This window comes from Marmota marmota, unplaced genomic scaffold (genome assembly GCF_001458135.2).
Source record: "Marmota marmota marmota unplaced genomic scaffold, marMar, whole genome shotgun sequence".
Taxonomy (NCBI): Eukaryota; Metazoa; Chordata; class Mammalia; order Rodentia; family Sciuridae; genus Marmota; species Marmota marmota.
Genome location: NW_026000016.1, coordinates 32,741,825 through 32,756,482, shown reverse-complemented (window position 1 = coordinate 32,756,482; position 14,658 = coordinate 32,741,825).

Here is a 14,658-nt window from a genome sequence, read left to right as displayed (position 1 = left end):
GTGGGTGATGTGGCTCCGTGATTAAGCACCCCTGAGTTCAATTCAATTCCTAGTATCACAAAAAAGAAAAAAAAGTTGGAAAAATGGGGCAGAAAAGAAAAGGTTAACAGTTTTTCCTGACCAATGCTGTTCAAATAAATTTGAATATGCTATTTGAATAAGTAGTATTCTCTTAGTTTTGTTTTCTACTGAAGATTCACATCAGACTTGTAGCTACTCCTTTTAAGAAGTTCTGGAACTAACTAACTCTCTCTCTCTCTCTCTCTCTCTCTCTCTCTCTCTCTCTCTCATACACACACAGACACACACACCCACACACATCCGTGCGCATGCATGCACATCTTTCAGAATTGTATCTTCCCTCTCTCAGTTTCCAGTAGGTTCTGACTTGGGCCCATTTAATTTGGCTCTAGTGGCTGAAGGCGGTGGAGGAAACTCCAACGTTTCACTTTCAACTCCTAACAAAGATATGGCTGTGTATACAGCCTGCATCGGAAAGCCCTGAATAATCTTATCACTTGAAAAAGCTCTGCCATTTCTTCCCCCGGGGGAACAAATCCTTTTGGCCCAAGAATCTAATCATGTACTCTTCCTCCTTTCCCTTTTACTTCAACTCCCTTTTTTCTCTTTATTCCCCCAAAACTTCCAAGAAGATCCTAGGGAAGGTTTGGAGTTTTCCAAGTTTGATTCTCAGTTATTTTGAAACATTCCTTTTGGGGCTATACACGGGTGTATGGATGTTTGTTAGATACCATCTTTACCCAAATGCCTAACTCTATGTTCTGCCTGCTCTGTTGTCTTCAAGTAAAATCCAAATCTCTGGAAGGAACTCTTTTTTTTTTTTTTTTTAATAACACCTGGTCTGGCACCCAGAACCTTAAGATCTGGAAGCCACTGCAGATTCTCCAAGTGTAAGAATCAAACCATTCATTGTCTGGCCTTGGGGGTCTGCCAGCTGAGAAGGAACAGGAAGCTTGCTTGTGAGTGGCAGGAATATGGAATGCAGAACTCCAAGTAGTTACTTGCTGTGGTTTAAGCTCTGTTAGGGAAATTAAGAACAATGTGAACTTCTCTTCGAAACAGCATTTCTAACCCATAAATACCTGCCTAGAACCTAAAGTCTTTGAATCCACTCTAATATGTGCCTTTTACATAATATTTTAATACCATATTAGTTTTTAAAAACCAATTTAATATGGTCCTAGTGTACAAATTGCCTAGATTGCCAATCTGATTAGGTTGCTATTTAAGACTCCAACAGATCAAATATCCTCCCTAAAAATCCCTACTGGGCATTTTGATGCTTCGTGTAAACCTCAGCCAGCTACTGGACAACATTTCTCATGGGTCACACTTGATTTATAGTTCACCAATTGGTAGAGGGGTGGGAAAGGGGTGGCAGTTTGAGAGGAAGGTTCTGCGTTTACTCTGGTTAACCCATGTGTGCCCTTAGACTCTATGTTTGCTGGCAAGCCAACTCATTTTCAAATCCCTTCTTGGAAAAGGAATTCAGATTACATAATCGTGAAAAACAAACCTGTTGCCACCCAGCATGAGCCAACATGTTACAGTACATGATGGCCCAAGGTTTTTAAGCCAGCACCCAGTTTCATGCACCAGGGAAAATGAAAATTTGCAAGTTTTGTTAAAGTTAGGTCGCTTCGTCATGGTGACAATAGCTAATTCACCTTTCTCAAGTCAATTCAGGATTCCTTAGGACCTTGGGTTAATTAAATAAATGCTCATTTACTGCTAAATTAGTGCTGAATGATTATTAGCAATCTAGAAGCCTATTAGAGAATTTTTTGGATTAGGTCTTCTCAGTAGGAAGATCACCTTGGCTATTCCTAGTCACCCCATGATCCCCATCAGCTGTGTTGTTGGATAGGAAGCTTTTCCGGACACTGGCCATGGGTGGAGTGTAATAATGAGCACTATGTAGAGTAGCTCTCCACATCATAAATTATCTATGAATTCTGCTGAAGAATTCTGGAGTTCTGAGTGGGTTTTTGTTTGTTTGCTTGTTCTATTTATTTATTTATTTTTTGCAGTGCTGTGGGTGGAAGCCAGGGTCTTGTGCATGCTAGGTACATGCTCTACGGCTGAGCTATATCCCCAGTCATGGGTTTTAAAATTTTTCATTTCTGGTGGGTTTGGAGATAAAGAGACTGTGTCTAAATTTTAATCTACGCTACCTGGTTTCAGAGCCATATCCAGACTCTGTCTTTAAATTCCTACCTCAGCTTCTCAAAGGAAATCTGTCAACGTCAGCTGTGGAGCTGAATAGGTGGCCAGACATTAAGAGAGGTTATTTGTTCATTTCAGACAGGTAATCAGGGGAAGAAGGTTTTCTGCCTCAAGCAGAACTTTGACCTAAATTTCTATTTTCAACATAGAAGTGAAAAAAAAAAAAAAAGAAAACAATCTGACTCATCAAATTAGGCAACATCTAACTCAGTGTATGACCTTTTCTGTGATTAATATACCTTATAAACTTATTATGGGGTGTAAAAATTACTTTAGTCCTTCTAGCAGAAATTGTAGGCAATTAGATGACACAATCTGTCTAGAACAATAAGTACCAATAGTTATATTGTGAGTATTTACCATGTGGTTTTGTGCTAAGGGCTTTACATTGATTCTTTTGCATAATTCTTATAACTACCCTACCTACTAGGTGAAGAAAGGTGAAGAGAAGTTGCCCAGTGTCTCACAGGTGGTCAGTTGTAGCACTTAAGCTGTTCTTGGTTTTGATGTCTCCATCTCTGGGCTGTGCTGCCTCCTGGCTGCCAAGAAATCTAGAAGGTAAGAATAGCACTTCTCAACTGCAGTGGTCAGCAGGTTGCCTTTACATGTCCTGAATACAGATTCTGTTATATTTGAATTTTTCAGAAATCATGCCTTTTCACTTGGTAATAAAAGAATCATCAGCAAATCTGAAAAGTGTGACTAATTGCTTTCTATACATTGGAGTGGTCCTGTTTTCTGATTCTTAAATCCCAGAAGCAAATTCTTCTAGAAGGGAATACAATAAATAATTTTATGCCCTTTATCTTTTAGGCATCTGGTCAGTAGAGATCAGCTAGGAGAGAACTTAGGTTCCTTCAGCTATTCTTGCCTTTTCAATTTCCAAGAGACTAAGGTGAGAGAGATGAAGTTTTTCCTCAGTTTATTTGTGGTTCATCTGCACTTCACCTTGGCCACTGAGCTCTTGGGCAGGGCAGAAAGGAAAATGATTATTTTCCAACGTTTTTCCCATTCCTCTCCCGGCTTTTACCAAATAGCGGGGAGAGTATAGTCTGATGATTTCCCACTCTTTGGGGCTTTTCAGTTCACCACTCAGAAAGTCTACATATTTTCTTTGGAAGCTCTTATGTGCCCAGCACTGAATGAGGTGTGAAGGTTTGAAGCTCAGCCTTTTGGGGGCCACACTGAGAGCTGAGTCTCTGTGAAGTCAGGTAGGACCCCATGCTGTGTAGACAGGGGGCATTTTAGGGCTGGGAGGATGAAGGTTCAGTCAAGACACCCCTGGGAAGGAAGGGAAAGGAAGTGAATATCACCAGATATTTGTCAGGGTTTTTCTCTGGTTGGAGAAGAGAGAACTGCAATACAAGGGAATCCCTGAGTTGCTGCCTATTTATTTTGCAATATACCAGAGGTAAAGAGCACCTCTTTTGAAACCATGGCTCACGGGCGCCCCTCCCTTAAACACATGGAGGTATGAAGTCATGTAATAGATGTGGGGAGACCACCATCCCTAGTTTTTTGGGAATCTCTCAGTTTTAGCACTGAAAGCCTGATGTCCAGGGAAATTCCTCCATCCCAGGCATATTGTCAGATTGATCACCCTACCTGCTTCTTGAAATTCAGCAAGTTCTACTATGTACCTTCATATGCAGGTAGGATATGATTCATATGATTCTATTTTGCTTAGAATCAACTGAGACAGTTTTTATTTTATTTTATTTATTTATTTTGGTACAAGAGATTGAACCCAGGGGCACTTAACCACTGAGCCACATCCCCAGTTCTTATTTTGAGAAAGGGTCTCACTTGGTTTTAGGACCTTTGCTATATTGCTGAAGCTGTCTTTGAACTTGTGATCCTCCTGTCTCAGCCTCCAGAGTTGCTGGGATTACAGATGTGTGCCACCATGCCTGGTGAGACAGTTTTAAAATGTTACATTTTCTGGTCCTTCTTTTCCATGTCCTGTATCCTAAATAGAAGGACCTTGACCCAAATTCGTTTAAAAATATTCTAGAACTATTCTTACTGATTTGGGGCATAAAGGATTTAATTGTTTCTCAAATTTGAGCTTCAAATAGGGTGACCATACACTTTAGTTGCCAAATTAAGACAATTTGAGAATAAAAGAAAAGACTAAAATTATTAAAAATTTATATTTGTAACATTTGTTTACCAACAAAAAATATTTATATTGTTGGATCTATAAAATACTTTCATTAAAAAACATTTTTGAAAACCCAAATGTTTTTGAAGACCACATATCCATGTACATTAAAGCAAAACTTTTGAATCTTTTTTTTTTGGGGGGGTGGGGGGTGCCAGGGATTGAACTCAGGGGTACTCGAATACTGAGCCACAACCCCAGCCCTATTTTGTATTTTATTTGGAGACATGGTCTCACTGAGTTGATTAGTGCCTTGCTTTTGCTTAGGCTGACTTTGGCCTTGTGATCCTCCTGCCTCAGCCTCTCAAGCCACTGGGATTACAAGCGCCAGGCTCTGATCATGTTTTTTTTGATGGACCTTTATTTTATTTATTTATTTGTATGTGGTGCTGAGAATCAAACCCAGTGCTCACACATGCTAGGCAAGTGCTCTACCACTGACCTACAACTCTACCCTCTTGAATTATATTTATATTGATTATCTGAATATTAAAAAAATAGAATAATTGTCATTGGTACATATTTATGCACTTTATTTGGTTTCTTAGCTGTGTTTTTTTTGCTGATAGGACCCAATTACTGAGATGTTTCTGTGGTACATTTTTTCCAATATGTTTTTATTGTTTTAATTTTTTTCCCATAAATTTCAATTGACTCTATAACCCACAATGTATTCACCTGAGAGATTATTCTTTGGTAAACACAGAACAAGTTCTGTGAAACAGAGGAAATTCTCAATTCTATTCTGTTTTGAAATGCACAAATATTTCAGTATAGTTGTTTTCACAGATATCCTCTGTTTGCCTCCATTTATATTAGATTTTGTTAATGAACATTCTTTTTTTTTTGAGAGAGAGAGACAGAGAGAGAGAGAGAGAGAGAGAGAATTTTTTAATATTTATTTTTTAGTTTTCGGTGGACACAACATCTTTATTTTATTTTTAAGTGGTGCTGAGGACTGAACCCAGCGCCCCGCGCATGCCAAGTGCTACCGCTTGAGCCACAACCCCAGCCCAATGAACACCTTTTTTAAGACAAAACATCAATAAGGTGTCTCTATACTTCTTTAAAATATTTTGTGTATACGTGCTTCAAATTTTTTAACTTTTCAAATTCTTCCATTCCATTCTGCTACAGAATATACATTTTAAAATTTCTTTTCTTTTTATTCATTCTCCTTCTCCTTCTTCTTTTTTAATGATGCTGGGGATCAAGGCCTTTTGCATGCTAAGCAAGTGCTCTACCATGGAGCCACAGCTTTAGCCCAAGAATACAAATTTACAAAATAAAAACAAGGAACTCCATCAAAAGACTATTTCAGAAATTTATATATTCTATGGCACAATTATGGAATTTCAAAATTAAATCTCCTCATTTAATTCTTCCTTGCTCTTATAGGATAACTTTCAATATCTCCCTGTTTAAGTTTTCTTGCAAGTCTAAAATCTTCATAGAACATCTCTGCACTGTAGCTTTCTAATTTGGCAGAAAATTTACTGACAAGGAATAAAATATTTGCATCATCAGAAAATGTGTTCATAGAATCCTCACAAAACAATTTTATCTTCAATGTTCTACTTTTCCTACTGAATCTGTAATAGTTACAATTGATTAACTTTCAAAAGCTTTGATTCCATGGATTTTATGAAAAAATTGAGCAAATATGGGAATTGACTAGTATTTAATTTGAAGCATCTGGTGACACAAAAAAATAGGAATCATATAGCTGTTTGTAGAGTTCTGCTAATTAAAACAAACACATCATGGCTGGGGATGTGGCTCAAGCGGTAGCGCGCTCGCCTGGCATGCGTGCGGCCCGGGTTCGATCCTCAGCACCACATACAGACAAAGATGTTGTGTCCGCCAAATACTAAAAAATAAGTATTAAAATTCTCTCTCCCTCTCTCTCCTCTCTCACTCTTAAAAAAAAAAACAAAAACACATCAACAGCTATTGCTTCATATTTCATACCTGTCCAAGAAAATATTAAAATAACATTTAAGGTTTGTAAGAAATTCTAGAACTTCTTTAGGATATTTATCTTCTTATTTTTATCACTACAGCCCTCATGGAGGGTAGTAAACGTTGATAAACATTTTATGTATGTTATATATTCATTATCAACTTTACTGAGAAATGAAAATTCTTTACTCAAATTTTCATTTAAACATATATGTTTCTGCCCCAACTCAATGCTGGAGATGGAACCAAGGGCCTCACCCAAATTAGGTGAGTGTTCTACCACAGAGCTACAATCCCAGCCCTTAAACATGCATTTTTATTTTGTTTTGTTTCTTGAGCACTTTGTGGATCAGAGGAGGGTTCATTACAAAATTTTCAACAAGTTTACCAAAAACTAAGTAGTTATAGATTTACTCTATCTAGTACATGACAAAACCTATTTTCCAGAGTCATTCACAACACCCTATTGTTATTCACCAATTTTTCTAATTTCCCACATTTCACATTTCACATTGTTGAACTGGCTTCATCATCTCACTGGCCCCACCAGAGACCAAGGGAGAGTGAGTTATACAACAGGTGGCCAGCAGGGGCAGCAGCCACAACCACTTCTCCACGTCACAGTAGTGAGTTGTCCCAAGCTACCTGGAGGCACCACATTTTATCAACAAGCATGCTGTATGCTGTCCTACCCATGTCAAGAAAGGTTTGGGAAGAGTGAGAGGGGTTGTCACTGATAGTTCAGATTCAACACATGCTAAGCTCAGTTTGTAGCACATGTATCACACACATAAATAGAGGAGATTATGGTAGCATACAGAAGTACAAAGTGATCACTAAACTCATCCTTGCTTGCTTCCATGCCACTAAGAACAATAATATTTCATTAAAATAATAATGATGGGCTAGATGCAGTGGCGCATGCCTGTAATCCAAGCTATTCTGGAGGTTGAGGCAGGGAAATCATAAATTCAAGGTCAGCCTGGGAAATTTGGCAACACCTGGTCCCAAAATAAAAAGGGCTGGCAGGTAGTTCAGTGGTAGTGCTCTTACCTAGCATGGTCTAGGCTCTGGGTTTCATCCTCAGTACTGCAAAAAGAAACAAACAACAACTCTAGAAAATCAGAGAGGTATTAGGAAAATTGAGGTAAAATAGGAGGTATGTACACCTTCTCTGTTGGGCTCCCATGTGCTTCATAAAATGGAGTTTAGTACACTATCCCACCTGCTCAACCAGAACTAGGTATGCTTTCAAAGTAGGCATTTTATTTTATATATATATATATTTTTTTTGGGGGGGGGAGGGTACCAGGAATTGAACCCTAAGGGGTACTTAACCACTGAGCCACCTCTCCAATCCTTTTTATTTTATTTTTTTATTTTGAGACAGGGTCTCACTGAATTACTTAGAACCTTGCTATGTTGCTGAGTCCAGCCTTGAATTTACAATCCTTCTGCCTCAGCCTCCGATGTCTCTGGGATTATAGGCATGCTCCACTATACCTGGTTTAAGCATTTTAAAACTGCTTTCCATGTTATCCTTAGGGACACTAAAGTTTATTCCTGGTGTAAGTAATTCTCTCACCTTTTATTCTGAGGTGTCAAGCCACCTGATCATAGTGCTCAGAAAAATCATGTACTTTAATCCAGGGTTAGTCTAGTACCTAGATCAAAATAATTATTGAAAGTAATATAGAGACGAATTGATCTTTAACTCAGTCATGTGATGATAAAAACTGTCATCTCTTTCAGCAAACTTGTCCGACAAGTTGGCAGGTTCATTTTTGATTATATTATTTTCTTTTTGGACTTGTAAAAGCCACTTTCTTTGAAAATCAGGTTTCTAACTAAAAATTTAAAAAAATGTAATAAACATTTTTTTCTTTAAAACATTTGTGTTTTAAATAATTTAAATATTTTGGAAGCTATGGGCATTAGGTAAGTGTTTTCCTAAGAAATGCAACTGAAATCTTTTAGAGATTTTTTGGTTTTGTTTGTGGTACATGTAATAGAACTCAGGAGGGCCTTGTGCATGCTAAATGCATGCTCTACCATTGAGATACACCTCCCAGCCTTTGAAATTTTTTAAAAATGTAAATTATTTTACTTCATTCATAAAAATCTCTACTGCAAGAATATTATGAAAGTGTTCCAAATTTCTGTAAAGTAATTGATTCCAGAATGATGATATTTTATCTATTAAACTATTTTTTCCTTTTCCTTTTCTTTTTCTTTTTTGTCAGTAACTAGTTGTATGAATTACAAAAATCTTAATCTCACTACCTTCAGCTATAGAATGAGAATTTAGTGGAGCTAAGGTTGTGGCCCAGTGGTAGCGTGCTTGCCTAGCATACATGAGGCACTGGGTTCGATCCTTATAATCACATAAAATGTGAAATAAAGATATTGTGTCCACCTAAAAGTAAAAAATAAATATTAAAAAAATGAGGATTTAGACTAGTGAATGTCCTATATTCATTCTAGTTTTCCAAATTTATCTCTTTTTTGAGTGTTTGAAATTTCTTATCATCTTATTATTTTATTATATTGTTAGTAAGGAAGATTAAGTAGGTAGTAGGATTATGAGCCATTGTGTGTGTTTTTTTTTTTTTAATTTTTCTGTCCTTTAAATAAGCAAATGTGATTTTAAAAAGAGAGGGAGCAGGAGCAGAAGAGTGAAAGAAGAGAAAATGCAGGAGAGAGAAAGAGTGCAGGATGTGGGACTGGAAAAGTTTACTTTCAAAGCCTTTCTTAGGTATAGAGAATCACCTAGTGGTGGGAATAGAAAAAGCTCTTAAAAAGTTGATCCTTTTTCTTGTGCTTCTGGTCATACCACTAAGTAGTGTTCACATGCTTTGTAATCAACTTACCCAAAACCTACTGAGATGTTGAACTTACTTTTGTAAGGAAATTCATTTAAATCATATCATTTGAATATTTAACTTTTATCCCCAAGACTTTCCTAGAAGTTCCCTAATATCAAGCTTTGAAAATAAATTCTTGCCCCCAAAGAATGCGTTAAATTCCTTATTCTATACTCAAAAGGAGTCTAGGGACATGTACAAAACAAGCACTAGAGAATGGTCCTTACCTACAGAACCTTCTGGTCAGAAACCACCATGCAGGCCAGTCCCATGATGATGACACTTTTAATTTCCCGTGTCAGTAACTGAGGTTCCATGTACATAATAGAAGTTTTTACAACATTTGGGAAAGCAGCATGTATATTTTTGCTTGCTGAAATTCATGCAGCATAGGTGTAAGAAGCCTTCTGTTTACTTTGGGTTCCTTCCCAAACAAAAGTCAAATGTACTCAGATGGAAGTAGTTGATTTGGTGGTTTATTTGAGTGATGATTTCAGGAACCAAAGTGGTGAGCAGGGAGAGAGAGACTGGGAAGGAGGAAAAGTCAATATCAGGATGCAATAGTACTATTGTTGCAGTAGGTACTGGGCTTGATTCTTCTGAATCTCTCAGAATTGTCAATGTGGAGGATGGAAGGTTAGGATGTTTATCCACTGGCTCTTGACCTCCTTTGTTGAGGTTCGCCCCTGGAAGTCATAACTGCCCCCACACTTCCTCACTGTGCTTGGGTGCTGGACAAGATGGCGCCCTCCACTTCTGAGAAAGCCTGGAGCAGAAACACTGAGAGATCCATAAATTGAACTTGAGGGATGAATAGTCTGAGTCTCCACAGAACTGTCCATCACACCTGTGGCTGAAGTCACAGGTAGGCCAATGGAATGTCTTTATGAACTATAGCCCACCACCTCCCCTGTTCAGATCCATTTGTCCCTATATTGAGTTCATTTTTTTCATTGTATTGTCAAGGTGGTGGTAGCCATAATCTCTAAAAAACACTTATTAAAAGAGAATTGAGCCAGGTGCTCTGGGTGCATGCCTGTAATCCCAGTGGCTCAATGTGGGGTGGGCGGGACAGGAGGATCACAAGTTCAAGGACAGCTTTAGCAACTTCTCAAGGTGCTAAGCAACTTAGCGAGACGATTTCTCAAAATAAAAAATAAAAAAGACTTAACTACTGGCTCAGTGGTTAAGCAGTCCTGTGTTCAATCCCTGGCATCAAAAGGGGAAAAAAAAAGATGGAATTAGCTATGGCTCTGCCATTATAACAACTCCCAAAGCTATGCTTCATATTCCTAGTGGTCTTTTCTACCACTCATCCTAGATTTCCCCAGCCTGGGCCAATGTCAGCTGGTCTAATTTATTTGCTTGGTCAGGGATCCCAGAACTTCATCCCAGAATGTTCTGGCATTGGGTTGCTTTGCCCTGTTGAGCTATAGTAACTGCAATTGCTTGTTCATTGTTTTTCCTAGACACAAAAGCAGATAGGAGTACCCCAATGATCTCCTGAGTTCTAGACACATTTTTCTTGTCCCCTTTTTGTAGTAGTAAAGCCAGATTTAAAGTTAGGTAGTCAGTGTAGTTAGGTAAATCAGGTCTAATATGGAGTGAAATCTAAAATGGAGGCCATGCTGAAAATGAATTCCGAGAAACGCTGGACAACTCATGGAATGTTAATGAAGTCCAGAGAAAAGCCCTAGGCCCTAAGGCCATCCCAAAGAAGCGTTAATGAAGTCCTTCCTGCCCAGATTACTTCTTTGGCCCACCTGTGTCCCACCCCTCGGGCCTTCCAACCTACATTCCATCACTGAAAGAACTATAAAAAGGGGAAACAACTGCACTTCCATGGATTCCACCTCTTGGGTCCACTTCTTCCTCCGGGAGAAGTCTTTTCTGCTGTCCTTTAATAAACTTCTAATTTTCTACTCTGACCTTGCCTTGGCATCCTTCTCTGGTGTTATTCTTCAACATTGGGGAAGCAAGGACTCGTCACCGGTCAACAGTGGTAACAGTAGTGAGCCTAACTTTTCATGATAATCGGGGTGGATCAACCTCTCACCAGTATTGTAACTCCTTTCTTTGCCTACTAGTTCACTACATAAGAAAATCAGAAAAAGGTGTAGCTTCAAGTTTTGTGGAACACTTTTTGTCATAGGAGTAAAGTTCTGCACTCTTCCCCTTACTCAGTGGATCCTAGAGTAGAAGGAATGAGAAGCACAAATGCCTGGGCAAGGTGGTACACACCTGTAATCCCAGCGGCTCGGGAGGCTGAGACAAGAGGATTGTGAGTTCAAAGCCAGCCTCAGCAATGTTGAGGCACTAAGCAACTCAGTGAGACCCTGCCTATAAATAAAATCAAAATAGGGTTGGGGATGTCGTTCAGTGTTTGAGAGTGCCCCTGAGTTCAATCCCTGTAACCCCAAGCCCCCCTCCCCCCAAAAAAAAGAGAGAAGTGCAAATGGGTTATTTGGAGCAATAGTGAGAAGAGTCAATTCTTCCATTTTTGGTTTCTAGACCTGTATATTCTGGCTATTGGGGACATTATTTGAAATACTGGCTCAATGCTTTTAGTGCATCATAGAGGATAGCTCCCTATTCTATGAGATATTATCACTGAACTGATGTCTTAATTGAGTCTTTTACAAAGCATTTCAGTTTGGTATTTGTATTAGCTTCCCAGGACTGCTATAACAAAGTTCCAAAACCTGGGTAGATATAGAACAATAGAAATTGTCTTACAGATATGGAAGATGGTCTGAGATTAAGGTGTTGGTGGATTGGTTCCTTCTGAGGGCTATAAAGCAGTATCTTCCAAGCCTGTAGCCTAGCTTCTGGTGGTTTACTGGCAGCCTTTGGTGTCCCTGTCTTGTGGCAGTATAACCATAATTTTTACATGGTATTATCCCAGTGTCTCTGTATTCACACATCCCTCTTTTTTAAAAAAATATTTAGTTTTTTAGTTGTAAGTGCATACAATACCTTTATTTTATTTTTATGTGGTGCTGAAGATCAAACCCAGTGCCTCAGGCATGCTAGGTGAGCACTCTACCACTGAACCACAACATCCCTCTTTTTATAAGGATATATTCATATTTGATTAGGGTCCATTGTAATGACTTTATTGTAACTAATTATATCTGCAACTACCCTGTTTTCAATTTAAGTCACCTTCTGGGGGTTAGGATTTCAGGATGTGAATTTATACAAGACACAATCCAACACACAACACTGTCAGACCAGCTATGTTCAGGAAATAAGCAGGATATGGTAGAATAAATGATACCTATGGTCATGTATATATTTCTCAATAAAACGGGTCTCTTGGTCCAATGCAATAATAGTATGCAGGATCCCATAGGCCTATACTAGATATTCTCTAAATTTTCAGAGAATAGTACCTACACAGCATTGAAGAAAAAGTAGATATCAATTCTTTTAGGGTAGAAGGAATCTCATGCAATTGAATTGCCATGAAGGAGCTAACTATTTCTACTTAGGATGGTTCCATACTGAGGGCTTAGTGTTAGTCTTCTAACAACATGGCTATTTATCAGAGATAGTGGCGATGCCTGTCTGGTAAGAGGGAGATCACGCTCTTAGGCTCATGTATACCCACCACCCCTAATACCATAGCTACTCTGATGATGAGTTGGTGACTGAAGACATCCTCTGAAAAATCCAACAAATCACCTTATCCATTCATCTGTTTCCTGCTCCTCTATAGTGGATGCTCTCTGGTGGCACTGACATAAGACAGAAAGGCTTACATATGTTGTTCCCATTCCTTTAATTCCTTTAAGGTCTATCCATAGTCCTCTCAAACTCTATGGCTCCAATAATTTAATCTTGTTCCTTCCACATCTCTGACCTATCAGTGAAATCAATCATTTCCCAGGAGTACACTCTGAACTCAAACTACAGTATGCAATACCTAATCGACTGTTCTGCTCACAGCTCTGTCTGGTGGAGTTGCCCTGCTGGAGTAGTACTGCAAGAGCAACAGTCTATTTCTAGGGCATACCAATATACTAAGTCATCTCATCTGTGATGACTTCTTTGTGGGCTAGTTTTGGGGAGCCCACCATAAGGCCATAAATGTACATTGACAGAAACAGTAGATGTGATTTGTGGCTACCTATTTATGTAAGTTCTTTGGACCTGCTTGAGCCTTATTATAGGATGCTTTATTGCTGGCCTCATGAGAACCTCTGACATTGTGGTTTTGACAACACACAGTGATAGACAGTTCTGTTTACATATCTAATGTTCCACAGTCTGTGCTTAGTTTTTTATCAAGGCCCAGTAGCACAATAGGTGCTGCATTTTAAATGGTAAGTCATTCTATAATAGAGAAAACATGTCTTTGCTCCAGAATACTTGAGAATTTGTGTAAAAGATCTTTTACTAAAGCTTGCTGGAGGGGTTAACCTTATTTTCCATGGTTATTGCCATCGGTTATGGTTTGAATGTGAGATGTCCCTCCCAAAACTCCCGTGTTAATACAGGAATGTTCAGGGGTGAAATGAATGGATTGTGAGAGCTGTAAACCTGACCAGTCCATTCTAGTTCCAATGGAACAACTGTGTGTTAACTATAGGAAGGTGGGGCTTGGCTTGAGGAGGTGCATCACTGCAGACCTATTTTGAGAGGGTTCATCTTCCCTGTGGTCTCTACCCACCCCACCTTTGCTTCCTGGCTGCCATGAAAAATGGAGTAGCACTACTCCACCATACCCTTCCACCATGATGTTCTGCCTCAACTTCAGCCCAGAGCAATAGAGTTGGCCCACCATGAACTGAACTTCTGAAACTGTGAATAAAATAAATTTTTTCTTCTCTAAGTTGTTCTTTTCAGGTATTTTGGTCACAGAAATGGAAGCCTAACTGACACTAGCATTGTTAGATCATCCAAATGATATGGCCAAGCACAAGATGCTTAATTGATTTTGCATTATAGTGGCTTTCAGCTTTCTTCTGGGCCATTGTATGAGTTTTTCTGGTTACATAAATCAAGCAAAACTCAAGTATGCTGTTCAACTCTCTCTTTTCCTAGGAACACAATATAATCTATTAGCCATAGTTACAGGTCCTTACTGTCTAGTTTCTACTCCAGTTGTGTCGTACATTGTAGAAATAACTTTCATTTTGTTTTGACAAGATGGTTAAATACTGGTCCTGGTCTAGGACATTCTGGAATCCTATCTTCCACCTCAACACTTCGGTGCCCAGTTCCATAGTAACATGTCCTATTGTCAGTCCTGGCCTACAGAGGTCAGCTACCATTAAACTTTTTTTTTTTTTTTTTTTTTTAGAGAGAGAGAGTGAGAGAGAGAGGGAGAGAGAGAGAGAGAGAGAGAGAGAGAGAGAATGAGAGAGAGAGAGAGAGAGTTTTTTTTTTTTTTTTTTTTTTTTTTTTTTTTTTTTT